We start from the raw sequence: 14,722 nt of genomic DNA on the forward strand, positions 1-14,722 counted from the left end.
GAACTTCAACTCCCATCAACCCCAGTAGCATGAACAGTGATCAAGGATGCTGGAAGTTATAATTCAGCAATATCTGGATGGCTGCAGGTTCCCCATCCATGCCAGAGTGGCTTCCAAGCTGCTGAAAGGAGTATCGGAGAAGAAACAAACAAGAAACAGACTAAATAAGTAGTCTATTGTTAGGTAGGCTTTTCTTTGCCTCTGGTCTTCTGTTCTAGCTGGTAGCCATATACCATCTCTTGTTGTCCAGGATGTAGTAGCCTGCAAGTGAATGCTGCTTGGAGTCTGCAAGGGTAGTGCATATGTTCTCTAACTGGCATACCAATACAGAAGAATTGCATTACACCTTGCTGTGAATTAAGTTTTTGGAAGATGGATGATTTTCTGTTGAGAAGAAGCAGGTTACTTCTGTGTCCAGCCTGGGTTGGTAGATGTTGGAAGGGAGCCTCTATCTAGCTTGCTGTTTTTAAGAGTCTGAAGCACGGCTGCCCTCTGAGAAGGAAAATAATATGCAACATGCAAATGGAATTATGACAATCATGGCTTATTTGCTGCTTGTAACAATAAGACAAATAGTAGACAAACAGAGATCATCTTTGGTACAAACCACAGAAAGAACTCAAAGGAAAATAGGGAATAGGAGGCACTGCTAATCTTGGGGATCGAAAGCAAAAATACCCCAAGCCTTGTTTGCTTTCTGTTGAAGAATAGAATTTCACCCTCATCAACCCAAAGTGCTCTGTGACCTTTTTGTTTAAAACAATGCTCTTATGATTGCGTAGGGACTTCGTAGGCATAGCTCCTTCATAGAAAGGTCAACCACTAATACATTGTTATCGCTGTTTTTGCAGACACAGAAACACAGCCTGCAACAAATTGTCTGGCAGTCTGCTTTGTGGACTAATTACATAGCACTTGGAAATTTTAATAACTTTTTGGACTGTAAATGAAAGTGTTAACAGCAAACTGTTAGACAGAAGATGAATAATGCAGCAGCAAAACTGTTTCCAATGCTGGCCGTGACATTGTTCATGAATGTCTTATTTAAGATAGCAATACAAAAATAGGGGAGATAAATGTTGCAAGAACTAGCTCTATCTATCACCTGCCAGCACTGAGAGCTTGAATGTGGAATACTCTATGACACTGCTTAGGCCTGGTTTGCACATTGCAGCTCCTAGTTGTGTTGATCATACAGACATAATGCTAAACCGTGCTTAACACTAGCCATGATTTTTTTTTTTGCTAGTTCCAACCAGTAGAGGCTGATCCATTAGTGTTAATAGGCCACTGCTACGCCAACCCCAGTTTACTCTCAGCCAGCCCCTACCTGTCTGCGTTCCTACTTCCTAGGAATCATTCCTAGACTGGTAGTGATTCTGTTTTTCAGCATCCTTGTTTTCTTTTTTAGTCTCAGTGTTGCCCTTGGGGAAAGCAGCAGGGAGGAAGATAGGGGCAAAATTAGAATCATTTCCCTCTGCTTGTTGGCGGCTTTGGCTTCACCTACCAGTTTCAGTGGATACCAGCCACCTCTGGATCCAACATACCTTGAATCTGTGACTAAGCTAAACCCTTCCCTTGGAGGACATATATTTAGAGATACCAGTGAGACCTGCTATTTTGCCTTGCTAGCAGGGAGGTTGGAGAGTTGCTGAAATTGCCCAGAATGGCTTGCTTGGTAGAGGTGGGACAACTAGCCACAGTCAATGGAAGCCATGGCTTGCAAACTCATTTCAAACCGTTGTTTCACATCCTGAATTCGCAGCAAATTCTTAACTATAGTTTAGGTAGTTAAATGTCTCTCTTAACCATAGTTAGGATGATTACCACAATGTTTTTACTGAGGCATTTGGTGATGGAGGTAGAGGAGGCAGCAGTGATTCTACCATGTTAGTTTCATCCTGTTGGTCTGCCAACACTGCCTCTTGTAGAATAGCTGTGGCTTGATGTGAATGTGGGCCTAATGGTGAATTTATACAGTCAGTAGCTGTGATGATACCAAACAGAGATGACTACATATCTGTGCTTGGTAATGTTTTGGGGACAGTCTCCTTCCTCAGTGGATGGAAAATATTGGTGCTCCTACATGTGCTGCTGCACATTTGCTGTGTCGCTCTCTGTCTCTGGAAGCCTAGGCAAGTGGTTTGCTGAGTGAAGCTATAGCTGTTGCCTTGCCTGGCTCCCCTCACTGCATCCTGCTATGCTATTCAGTCATAGGTAGGATCGTTTGGTTCTTTGGCTTTCTCTCTGGGCTGCATTCTCTCCCTTTACCTGTAATCTTTGCTGCTGGCTGCTGGCAGCCTCTACTGGTGGTGTAAACCTGACTCTCCCCAGGCCTCAAAGTTCTGAATGACAGATGATACTGCTTATAGGAAGACCTCTCTACATTTCAGTATATCAAGGCTCAAGTCTTATTGGGGCTGAGGCCTCTGTGGTATAGCCTGATTTTTTACCTTCTGCTGTCATATGAGTGGTTCAGTCAAGCTTCACAAAGCCTTGACTCAACACAGAAGTATTGGGTTCATAATGTAGTTGCTGGTTACTAACAGCTCTTTATGCTTCCAAAACTTACTTTCCCTCCAGCCCCTCCTAGAAAACTAATCTGTCCCTATTTGGTTCCTGCATTAATTTTCAAAACCCTCAAGCGCCTAGAGAGTCACGTACCTGAAAGTCTGCCTATTCCCAAGGAAGTTCTCTGGGTGGCTTATTCTGAGGCTCAATCCCTAACTGTGAAAATTCCTCCACCTCTATTGCTAAGATTCCTCAGTCCCCGGGTTTTTGTAGGTTAGTTTATTTATGGTTTGGTATTGTGCTCTTTGGTTTGGCCTGTGGAGCTGGCTTTTCAGAAGTTCCGTTACTGATGTGTACTCTGTTGCTGCTTTGTATTCTGTGATTTATTATTAAGCTCCTTGAGTGTTAGTCTGCAGAATGGTGATGCATAGGGTTTTTCTCCCTAAATATTTTTGTAAAGAAAAAGTACAAAAGCTGATGTGCAAGAACACGGGAACTGGTCTTTAAAAATTGGAGCCTATACAAGCGTAGCAATAATGGTGCCTTTGGAGCATTATACTCTCCAAATGCCAAGCCTCCTAATTACAGTTCAGTCAGAATATTTGTACTGCCTCCAAAAGGGAAAAAAGGAAGTCTATAACTGAAAAGTTCTGACTTAACTCTCCATTTTAGTCCATGGGGCAGCCTCGAGCTAATTGCTGTCTTGTGCTGACTATATAGCAGAGAAAACAGTTGCTTGACCCAGTAAATATAGGAAGTGTTTCCTATGGGCAGAAATAAGAAGAAAATGGAATTAAATAAACAAAAAAAATCATAGGTAGCTATATTGGTTTATTAGAAAATTCAACAGTCTCAGTAGGGTAATGCCTTTATTAGGACCAACAAAAATGTCACAAAGTATTGAGCTCATTATTGTATGAGATTTTAGTTAGAAGTATTACTCTACTGTGGGGTTTGGATCTGAATTATATAACAGTAATTTCCCCCCTTTTATGCCATGTTGCTGGTTAAGTGAAACTCATAGTGAAACTCATAATTACACCTATTGTAGCAAATAATTGTATTAATAACACCAGAATTGGTTTCTTGGTAGTCGTGATTTTCCGACCTGCTGCTTCCAAGGAACGCTATCTAATTTGACTTGTCTGCCTTAAAAACCCAGCTTGTTGCTGAGGATTCTGGGGACCGTGGATAAGATACTTGTTGCAGCCACCTTCCTAAAACTGAACAAGTTGACTCTGGATGGGAGACCAGCTGGGAAACTTATGTATGTCACCTTGAGCTCTACAGAAGAAAGGCAAGATGTAAGTGTAATCTAGGGTGTACATTTGTTTCATATGTGGCACCGATCATAACTACATAAGAAAAGCAGTAACTACTGCTGTTAATGACTTTTAAAACATTTATTTAGTCCCCTTCTGTTAAAGAATGCAGGACGGGATGGGTCTTTGCCCAGTGAAATTAGAATGTATATTCTGGTGAACAAGACAAGAATATGAAAGTTGATAATGAGGGCTATAAATGTGTAGCTCAAAAATGGTCATCCCTAGGGATGCTCAGTAGTAGACAGCAGGCTCCTCATGCCGCTCATTAGACAGTTCCAAGGACTGGGTAGCTGGTGGTGTGAAAGACCTTTTGCTTGAGGTCCTGGAAAATCACTATCAATCAGCATAGACTAGACAGTAGAGTGGTACCTCGGGTTAAGAACTTAATTCGTTCTGGAGGTCTGTTCTTAACCTGAAACTGTTCTTAACCTGAAGACCACTTTAGCTAATGGGGCCTCCTGCTGCTGCTGCGCCGCTGCTGCATGATTTCTGTTCTCATCTTGAAGCAAAGTTATTAACCCGAGGTACTATTTCTGGGTTAGCGGAGTCTGTAACCTGAAGCGTATGTAACCTGAAGCGTATGTAACCCGAGGTACCACTGTAGTGGGCTGGATGAACAAGTAGTCTGATCTGGGGTTTTCCTACTCCCACTTCATGATGTTTAGCGAGCACTTGCTACATAGATTGGGCCCATGAGATTCTGAGTTACCATACCTCTGCTATGATCCCCAGCAGTTGTAACAATGATGCAGAGATTTGCAGTCTGATGGTCCTGATGAAGTCTGTGTTGTGTTGTTTTTGTTACTATGTTGTGCTTTTTGTGTTTTTATACTGTCAATCACATTGATACTGTCAATCACATTTAAAAATAATAATAACAGCCACAGAATGAATAGCCACGTTGTGTGTGTAAATACATGGGTTGTGCAGAACAGGCTGAACATGCCCTCCTCCTAAGATGAATAATTAATGCACCCACAGTTATCTTCAAATTTCAAATGCTTATCTCTTGGTTTTTGTATTAGAACACTATGTGAAATGTCTTGTAGCTATTTTTAGCTCTGGTAATTGATTTTCAGTTGAACCTTTTCTGTGACTTTTCTGTGTTTATGTCCTTTCTGATTGGGGACAACAACATTGATTTAGAAGAGCAGGTGAAAGTTCTGGGGGGAATTGGTACCATGATTCAAGCAATTTCAAAAGGATTCAAGTACCAGCTGTGGACTTTCTCTGAGAAAAGATAAAAAAATTAAACAATGGAGCCTGTGCATAGTCTGTTTTGACAGGAGTTCTAAAATTATCATTTGCAAATGTTTAAATCGGTGACATGGGGCAGAAAATTTTCTAGAACATTTTCCAGTACAGTACTTGAATTTCTGCAGAGACGTTTGTTGCAAAAAGTCATTAGTGACAATGAATGGATGCCAACTGCAAATAATGATATTAGGCAAGCTTGGCGTTTAGCTTTGTTTACCAAATGCAAGTAAAGCAAACATGCTAAATTAGATCACTCTCCAGAGCATCAGAACATTTCCCCATGCAAATTACCCCGCACAAACTACCAATTTTCTGGGAAAACCACACCGCTGGTTTCTGTATTATGTATCAATGCGTCAATGGTTTGGGATTCTAGTTTCATGTACCAGCTATACTATTGGCAATCCTGTTGGAATGCCTTTTTAAAAACTATAATACAAGGATGAGGAATCTGTGGGCCTTAAGATGTTGCTGAACTACAGATGCCCATTAGTGGTGCTATTAGCTCTGTGGGAAAAGGTTGAGCTAACAATGTAGCAGCAGTAATAAATACTACCAGAAAGGCATATAGTAGATGCAAAACGATAATAGCTTGTAAACGAAGCGGTGGGCACACCTGAATAGTAGTAATGTGTTCTATAGCCTTTTAGGTAGCAATTTTATTCCTGCTGACCATTTTAGGCTGTTTTAATTTTCTTTTTAAGTACTTACACTTTTTTGTAAGTGCATATGAATATGATAATATTTGTAAGATCATATGAATATGATCAAAGTCAAGGTACAGTGGACCCTCCAGATACACACTTAATTCATTCCAGGGGTCCGTACGTATGCTGAAAAGTCTTCAAGTTGAGGCACCGCTTCTGCACATGCGCGCATGGCAAAACCCAGAAGTATACACTTCCAGGTTTGCCATGTTCGCAACCCGAAAGTTATGTGACCCGAAGGTAACGTAACCCAAGGTACCACTGTATATAAATTCTTATGATAGATATTGTTAGGGAATGACTTCTTCCGTCTGCCTTTCAGTTGCTAGTGTAGTACGGGACTGCTTGTTACGAAGAGCTTTTTTTTAAATAGTGGATTTGAATTTGCCTCAGTAAGAAGCTTGTTGAATACAGTTACCGTATTTTTTGCTCTATAGGACTCACTTTTTCCCTCCTAAAAAGTAAGGGGAAATGTGTGTGCGTCTTATGGAGCGAATGCAGGCTGCGCAGCTGTCCCAGAAGCCAGAACAGCAAGAGGGATTGCTGCTTTCACTGCACAGCAATCCCTCTTGCTCTTCTGGCTTCTGAGATTCAGAATATTTTTTTTCTTGTTTTCCTCCTCCAAAAACTAGGTGCGTCTTATGGTCTGGTGCGTCCTATAGAGCGCAAAATACGGTAGGCATCCAGGGGTCATTTACCTTTACCTTTTTAGTTCAATCTGATGTTGCAGTGGCCCTTTGAAGGCCTGTTCGGCCCTTCAACATCACACTCCCTTCTCCATAGGCAAGGACTTCATAAACTTTCTTAGACTTTGCAGTGTCTTGGGTGGTGGCTAGAGATGTTTGTTTTCCTCTCCTTTATATGTATGTTGAACTCCCTGCAGTGTGCTAAGCAAACATCCATTAGAACTGCAATCCCAGGATTGTAATGTGTCACAGAGAATTATTTAGCTATTGGAAACGTCAAGACTTAGGAACACATTTATAATAAATAATAATAATAGTAATAAATTATTTATATCCTACCCTCCTTGGCCAAAGCCGGGCTCAGAGCGACTAATGTCATACAAGTAAGACAATGCATAAAAACAAGTGATCAGTAAATTAAGATACATCCCACAAGTAATTCAAACAAATTAAAATTAAAACTGAACAAGTGGCAATCTTCAGGTTAAAATTGAAGGCGGTTACCAACTGTTTCCACTGATATTAAAAGCATCTGTGAGCGGACTGGGAACCTCCTTTGTGCTTGTTCTTATGTCTGGGAAATTCCGGATATAAGGCAACCCTAGTTTAAACGGAAATGACAAAGGCCATAAAACTTGCCTTCTTTATGTGCCTTGTACTGCACCCTGACAATAAATTGTGCAAATCTCTTCTTCAGCCAGTATGGATTATCTTTTACTAATTATGAGTTATATCCACTTGGTACCCCTCTGGAAAGCTCTTTATTTTTTAGGCTGTTCGCCTCTCCAAACTAGCTTGTAATCAGAAACAACAGAGGATAAAAAGAACAAAAACACAAATTTAAAACTACCACTTTACACTTAGCACATTGTTTTTTTAGCAGAGCTGGAAAGAATATAATTGAGTCAGCTAATAAACATCATGCCTGGAAGGCCAACTGAAGGGGAAATGTCTTCAGGAACATCTTGGAGCTAGTGGAGCCTTTGGTGGGGGAAAATATCACCTTGTTGCCTTTCTTCTGGGTGAAGTCTCCACTGGAGCAAAGATCCTTTCATTAGGGGATGAACACCAAGTAGATATATCCCTATATGTATACTCTGTTCTTGGTCCTTCCAGAGATCCCCTCTTCAAATTATTGATCAGATGCTTCAGGGTGTGTGTGTTCTGCTGACCTCTCACTGGAGCAATGTCCTTTTCTGTTCTCTTCAGTTTAGATGAAAACGTAACTCTTCACTGTCCCCTCCATCAACCCTGAATCTCCTTACTTTTATTATAGCCTGCAGAGTTGATGGTTTTATTTGAGTTACTGTTGAAAGAGAAACTTCCATTGTCTACTAAGAGCTTAGTATAAAATGTATTTAAAGGCCTTTGACAATATGTCTCATGATAGAACGGCATTTTATTGGATAAAGTAAAATGCACACTTTAGCAGGCAGAATTTATTACTGCTGTCTGTTTGCTCTGTGCTCCTAATGAATCATCTGTTTCTTCCAGTGGTTAAATAAGGGCTGATGTCCTTGTAGTGGCTGCGTCCCATTATGTCTTGGATTAAATATCACCACAGACATTTCCATGCAGTGAAGTATTTGATCTTGTTAACAAACTGTGGCAGATGGAATTGTGTGGTTACCTTCATGTTTCTGGGCAATGTGAAAATGGGTAATTGTGTCCCATTCATGCCGTTTTTCAGGAGAAAATTGAAGAACCTTGATGTATAAGGGCAGCAGCAAACCGGCTTTCTTCGCTGTCTCTTTGAATTGGATTGAGGTGGAGGGAATTCAAAATTTTCACTGATTCATTTACTTCTGACAGAACTACTTTGCTTTTCAGGAGGTTAATATTGGTTGCTGTCCTTGAAATTACTGTGTTGACAGAATTTAGAGGGTTCCCCCCCATCTGTAGTGCATTTTGTTACTATATATATTGTTCATTCCAAAGCATGTTTGTTCACAAGTAAGTTGTACTGCTTAATAATAAGGCTTGGCTTTTATATAGAACTTCTGGGTGTTCAGAGCACTTGACATGAATTATTCACATCGTAAACTGCTTTGGCATAGCATGAAAGGCAGCATATAAGTCCCTTAATTTGTTTTATTTTTCTAGTTTTAGCTAGGGATAGTCATATTCAGTTAATTTTGGTTTCTCTCAGTTTCATACTTCCCCAGTTTTAAGTTCAATTTATCACATTTTCACATCAGTTCTCTGATTTTTTAAAAAATGAAAATTTGTAATTTAGCATGCCTTTCTTCTAATATACACATTTCCCCCCCCCCAAGCAATTCCCCTAGAACAGCTGAAATTATTTGACTAATATATGCATTTTTATTTACACTTTAGCCTATGCTCAATTTTTTAGTTGCATTACAAAATTCAGAGAAGTGCTCACTTTGAAAGATAGCTGCAATTTGATTCCTGCATTGTTTCAGAAGGTGTGAGTTAGCATGCAAACCAAACTCAGGATTTTATGCATCTAAGTTATCCCTGATGTATACCCACTGAAATTAATGGACTGTAATGTCTATTAATTCCATGGGCAGGCTCTGTATATGACCAGCCCTGATTTCTCCCCACTCTCCAACTGTAGACCTCCAGTTATCATAGAATAATAGAATTGTAGAGTTGGAACAGACACCAAGGGTCATCTAGTCCACCCCTGCAATGCAGGAATAGCAATGCAGGGTCCCCCATCTAATTTTGTAACCTATATAACAGTTTTCAGGTAGGCCACTATTCCCCCCCCCCAATACATTAGAGGTGAACTCCTGAGACTGAGTGGCTTAGCTAAGACTGCTTAATGAGTTAATGAAAGAGGTGAGCTTCAAACTGGGAATTTCCTGACATCACTCTGTCTCTTGGCATTAATTCTTGACATAGCAGAACCACAAAAATATTCTGTTCCTTTAAGAAGAAGAAGAAGAAGAAGAAGAAGAAGAGGAGTTTGGATTTGATATCCCGCTTTATCACTCCCCTTCAGGAGTCTCAAAGCGGCTCACATTCTCCTTTCCCTTCCTCCCCCACAACAAACACTCTGTGAGGTGAGTGGGGCTGAGAGACTTCACAGAAGTGTGACTGGCCCAAGGTCACCCAGCAGCTGCAGGTGGAGGAGCAGGGAAGCAAACCCGGTTCACCAGATTACGAGTCTACCACACTGGCTGTGTTTCGCTTTTTATGAATGAAAATTGAGCACTTCCAGCTGCAGCCCTCCCTTCTCTCATGAAGAGAGCCATCTCTGATAAACCTTAGCTTGGGGCGGTAGTTCTTTCTTTCTTTCTTTCTTTCTTTCTTTCTTTCTTTCTTTCTTTCTAAAAAGAACATTTTATTGAACGTTTTACAGTGAATTAAAGTAAATAAGAAAAAGAAGAAGAAATACATAAAAAACAAAGCAAAGGAAAACGACAGTAATGAAGTAACAATAAAATGTAATTAAGGTTACAAAACTACATAGTATATATGTAAGTAGATAAACTTACTATTTCCGTCAAGTAAATGTCAGTTCATGAATCACTATGGTTTCAATAAATACATTCCAAATATCATTAAATTTGTCCATACATAATCTTTTTCTGAAAGCAATCCATTCATAGGTTGCAAGAGCTGTCATGTTGTCAAAGGGGGTTTAGCTTGGGCGGTACTTGTCCAAGAAGCAGTTGTTGTGGCATATCTTGAGAGAGTGACTGCTATTTCTATGATTTTCACCTGAGGAAATCCTAAGGATTGCATCTTTCTGGATAACCCTTTGAGTGGTTTTTCTGGCAGTTCTTGTTGTTATTTTATTTTGTCCAGATTGGGGCTCAGCTGGGCCATCAGCCAAAGTTGTTGGAAGACACTCCACACCACCGAGGCCACCTGAGCCTCAAGTGACAACCATGGATGCAGAAGTACACCAAAGCTGCATACCTGCTCCTTCAGAGGGACTGTTACCCCATCAAGAGCAGGCAACCTCCCATCCATTGGGTCTAGGGAACCGCCCACTAACAGTTTCTGCAAAGGAATATCAGCTGAACATGGCAGCAAAGCAGAAAATGCCAGTATTCTCTGCATAGTTGGTTGAGCACTTGGCTTGCATTTGAAGCCGAGTGTGAGGTCAGTGTTGAGCTCCAAATGTGGGAGGAGGAGATTGGTGAGTGGTTCTCTCCATCATGGCTGCCCTTTTTAGAAATAGGGCATGAGAAGGAAGCAGCTCATTCATCTCTCAGTGAGCTTTTGGAGGTGCTTGCCAGAGAGGAAAAGAATGCTTGCCATGGTGAGCGTGGTGCGAGAATTTGTAGGCCCTTGTGTGGGAGTCTGATGTTTAGAAAGTGCTAAGTGCCTGTTCACTGATAACTACTTTGGATTCTAGCAGGGGAAGGGAGAATAACTTGCCAAATATAGCTGTGTCATATCGGAAGAATCATAATATGTATTGATGTAAGTATGTAGTAGAATCAGTGATGAAGGCAACAGATGGTTTCGCATCTAACTTCCTGCTTCCCAGTAGCATTCTCCCATGTGGTTTTGAACAGAATGAGAGCAATACATTTTTATCTTTTCCAACTATACTATTTCTAACTTGTAAATATCTAAACTTTAAACTGAGGCCAATATCCATCTGTTTGCTTGTGGCATTTGTAATGCTAATAAATTGAAATACATAGCATGATGTGTGTATGTGTAAGTTTGCATACCTAAACCTATTTCTGATATCCTTTCTTGCTCTAGAGCCTGTGCAGACAATCTTTCACCCTTATTCCCCAAGCACCCATTTGGTTGTGTGAATTGACCTTAAGTCACAAGAGGTTTTGGGAGTTTAGAGAAATAGCATCATCTTTCATTGTGGAGTAAAGGCAGCTGCTGTTTGGAGAATTTTTTTGATATTTTCATGACTTGGTGCTGTAGCAGTACTTACCCGTCAGTTTGCTCTAAATGGTAGCTAATGACAGGTCTACAGTTAAACTGAAAGCAAGATTCTTACACCTCTCAAGTGGATAACCTATAGCAATGTTTTTCTTGTTCATGATGTTTAACCAGTTATCATTCTTTGGCTTCTAATGTGCTCGATTTTATTACAGGAGTCTAGTGATAGTACCTCATGTGTCTTTGTATAATTTCCTATATGCAAAGTGATACCTGTGAAGGAAAACAGTTGTGTAAAGAGACAATTTAATGAACTGAATACCTTTCTTGGTGTGGACTAGAAGGTTGGCTCTTCTTAATATATTGCACCCGTTTTGCTAGAGATGGGATGCTTGGCCCATTCTGATTTAAGCTGGGTTTATCCCAAATTGAAAACAGGTGGTGAAGTTCAGTGTTGCATAATGAAAAGCCATTGTCCTTCCCTTTTCTTTGTTCCCCCAGATCTGCTCAAAGGGTCCCCCAACCCTCTGGAGCTGGCAACCCCTGCTTATAAGCATTTGAAATAAACATTGAGTGGGGGGGGGGGTTGACTAACAGATTCTTGGCTGTCCTTTGTGCTGTAAATGTGTTGCCTTCTGGCAAAAATCCACAAAAGCTGTTTTTCAAAGAACAGCTAATTCTAATTACGTTAATGGAGACATTTTTGATCTTGGTGACAGCTGAGTAATCAGAACCGAGGTCACCCTTTCATATGCTTCAGGATATCAAACATTGGAGCGCTTAAATTTGGTAGTTTTTTGGCATCCTGCGTCATTTCAGACAGTTATTTTAATTTGCTTTTAATCTCAGGATTTTCCCACTTTTATTTAGGTGGAAGAAACATGTTCATTGTCAACTTGATCAGAGGTATCCGTATTCAGTGCAGCCATCTAACTGATCTAAACTGGTGTGAACCTGGTATAAGAATGGTGTGAACAGCATGACTGTTGCCATCAAGAGAAATGGCTCTGTCTTGTGCAGAATTAAAAATCTGCATACCTGTGTGCAGAGCATAAAATAAGAACAGAAGCATCAGATGAAGGACCCATCTAGTCCTTCATGCTGTTTCACAGTGGACAACCCATTGCCTGTGGAAAGCCTGCAAGCAGGGCACGTGCAAACAGCACTTCCCCAACTTGTGCTCCCCTCACTGTCAGTACTGGACTGTCAGCCTTATCCTCCATGAATATATCTAAACCCCTTTTACATGTATCCAAGTTGGTGGTCATCACTACAACTTGTGCTAGTGAATTTCCATGGTTCCTTAAGTATGTGCTTTGTGAAGTACTTGCTGATGTGTGTCCAATATTTAGCTTTCCTGGATGGCCTTGGCTTTTAGTATTTTGAAGTAGAAAAACTTCAGCTTTCTCCACACCATGGGTACTTTTATACCTCTTTTTTGACCCCTATACATTTCCCCCCATCTCCAACTTATAAAGTCCAAAATATTTTAACCTTTCCTTTAAGGGGTTGACTCCAGCTTCTTATTTTGGTTGTCCCTTTTCTGAATCTTCTCCAGTATCAATTCTGTATTCCAAGTGTGGTTGTGTCATAGATTTGTAGACTGGCATTTTGGATATTGGCAGTTTTGTTTTCAAACTGTCATAATGATTCCTAATATGAAATTAATTGTTTTCACAGCTGGCTTAATGTTTCCATCTAGCTATCAGCTAAGGTCCCAATGTACTGCTCCTGATCAGTTCCCACTAGCCCATTGACATATATGTGAAATCAGGATCTCCCCCAATAAATATTACTTTACACTTACTTTAACTGAATATCATGTGCTGTTTTAATTCCCATTCCCCACAAGATCCTTTGAGAACTCCTCTCAGTTCTTTTGTGTTCTTGTCACCCTGGTGTCATCAGCAAACAGGAATATCCCACAACTCAGCCCAACCTCAGGCCAGCTATGAACAAGGTAAAAAACACTGATTCCATATTGATCCTTGGGGACTCCACTCCTTACATTCCTCCATTGGAAAATTCTCATTTATTCTTACTCTCTGCTTCCTGTTTTTTTAGCTAGTTACTTATTGATAAGGGTACTAGGCTGCACCACACCCAGCTAAAGAGAGATTTACTTCGCTTTAGCCCTTGGTAATCGTAATTTTTGTCAAGGGAGTATGAAGTGATGTTGCAGATTTTGGTGGCACTACAAAATGCAGTGGTTCTTATATCTCTAGGGTTCTGGGGGCATGCTCTTTTGGTTTTTGGTAGGAAGGTTTAAGTTTTTAGCTCTCATGGTTTTTGAGTAAAATCTGCAACTGTACTGATGATTTCTACCAAGACTTTAAAAAGTAGAGCGGCAGTAAGTAGAAGTTGGAAGTGGTTACTCAGTGGTGAAGACTTAGGCTCACATAAGATGTAACACCAGACCATGGTTTGGTGCCACACGAGTGAATCTTTATCTTTAACTCTCCTTTCCCCCTCTCATTGCATGCTGTGATTACCTCCCTGCCTGCTTTATGCAAAACATTGCTTGTCATTCCATGTGACTGTAAGTTGTTTTAAACTATTTTTAACATTATGATTTAATGTTGTAGCCCACCCTTGGATCTTAGGGTGAAGGCTGAGTAATAAAATAGCAATAAAATATTTTGAAGAAAATGATGAGTGACAGAGGACATTTTACAGAGGAAAAGATAACTTGAGCTAGTGCTGTGTTTCACCCCCCTTCCTTTCTGGTTGGTGAGCAAAAGGGGATTGCTTCAATAAATGGTTAACATTTCCTCCCCAACCTAACTTATTTTAATCACACACAGGCCCTTAATATTGGTGGTGACACAGAGTTCATGGAAAGCAAATACTTCTCTATATATTGCTTTTGTGATCGTGCCCTTTTCCAGCAAGCTAGAGAAACAGCCTCCCATAAACCTGTTGTGTGATTCAGGAAAGATTGGGTCTGAACATGCCTAAATTATTCATTACTTTGTTTATTATGAATACTAATGTAGCTTTCCTTTTGTTTCATGCTGGCTCTTTCACTCATTCTTCCTCCATGCTTGTCGCAAGCCGGATGTTTAATAGCATCCTGACAGTTTTCCAAGATTGCTTTAGTTAGTGCTTAGGATTCCTTGCTTTCCCCCACCCTGCCCCAACTGTCCTAATAAGAACATAAGATGCTGCTGTATATGGAGTCAGCGCAGTGGTCCATCTATCTCAGTACTGTCTAATCTGACTGGCTGTGGCTCTCTAGGTTTTCAGGTACTGTAGTTTTTTCCATCCCTACCAGGAATAGATGTCTGGGACCTTTTTGTATGCAGAGCTTGTCTTCTAAGGAGATTAGATTAGTTTAAATCTTATTTTCTTTTGTTTAAATCTTATTTTCTTTTTGTCAGACCAAGACAGAAATATGTACACA

General features: G+C 40.4%; 1 protein-coding gene across 6 annotated transcripts in view; it reads left to right on the forward strand.

Moving 5' to 3' along the window:
• The window catches only part of USP6NL (USP6 N-terminal like), a 141,843-nt gene that overhangs the window by 12,521 nt on the left and 114,600 nt on the right, over positions 1–14,722 (forward strand). The window lies entirely within an intron of this gene.

This window comes from Podarcis vaucheri (genome assembly GCF_965113315.1).
Source record: "Podarcis vaucheri genome assembly, chromosome: 10".
NCBI lineage: Eukaryota > Metazoa > Chordata > Lepidosauria > Squamata > Lacertidae > Podarcis > Podarcis vaucheri.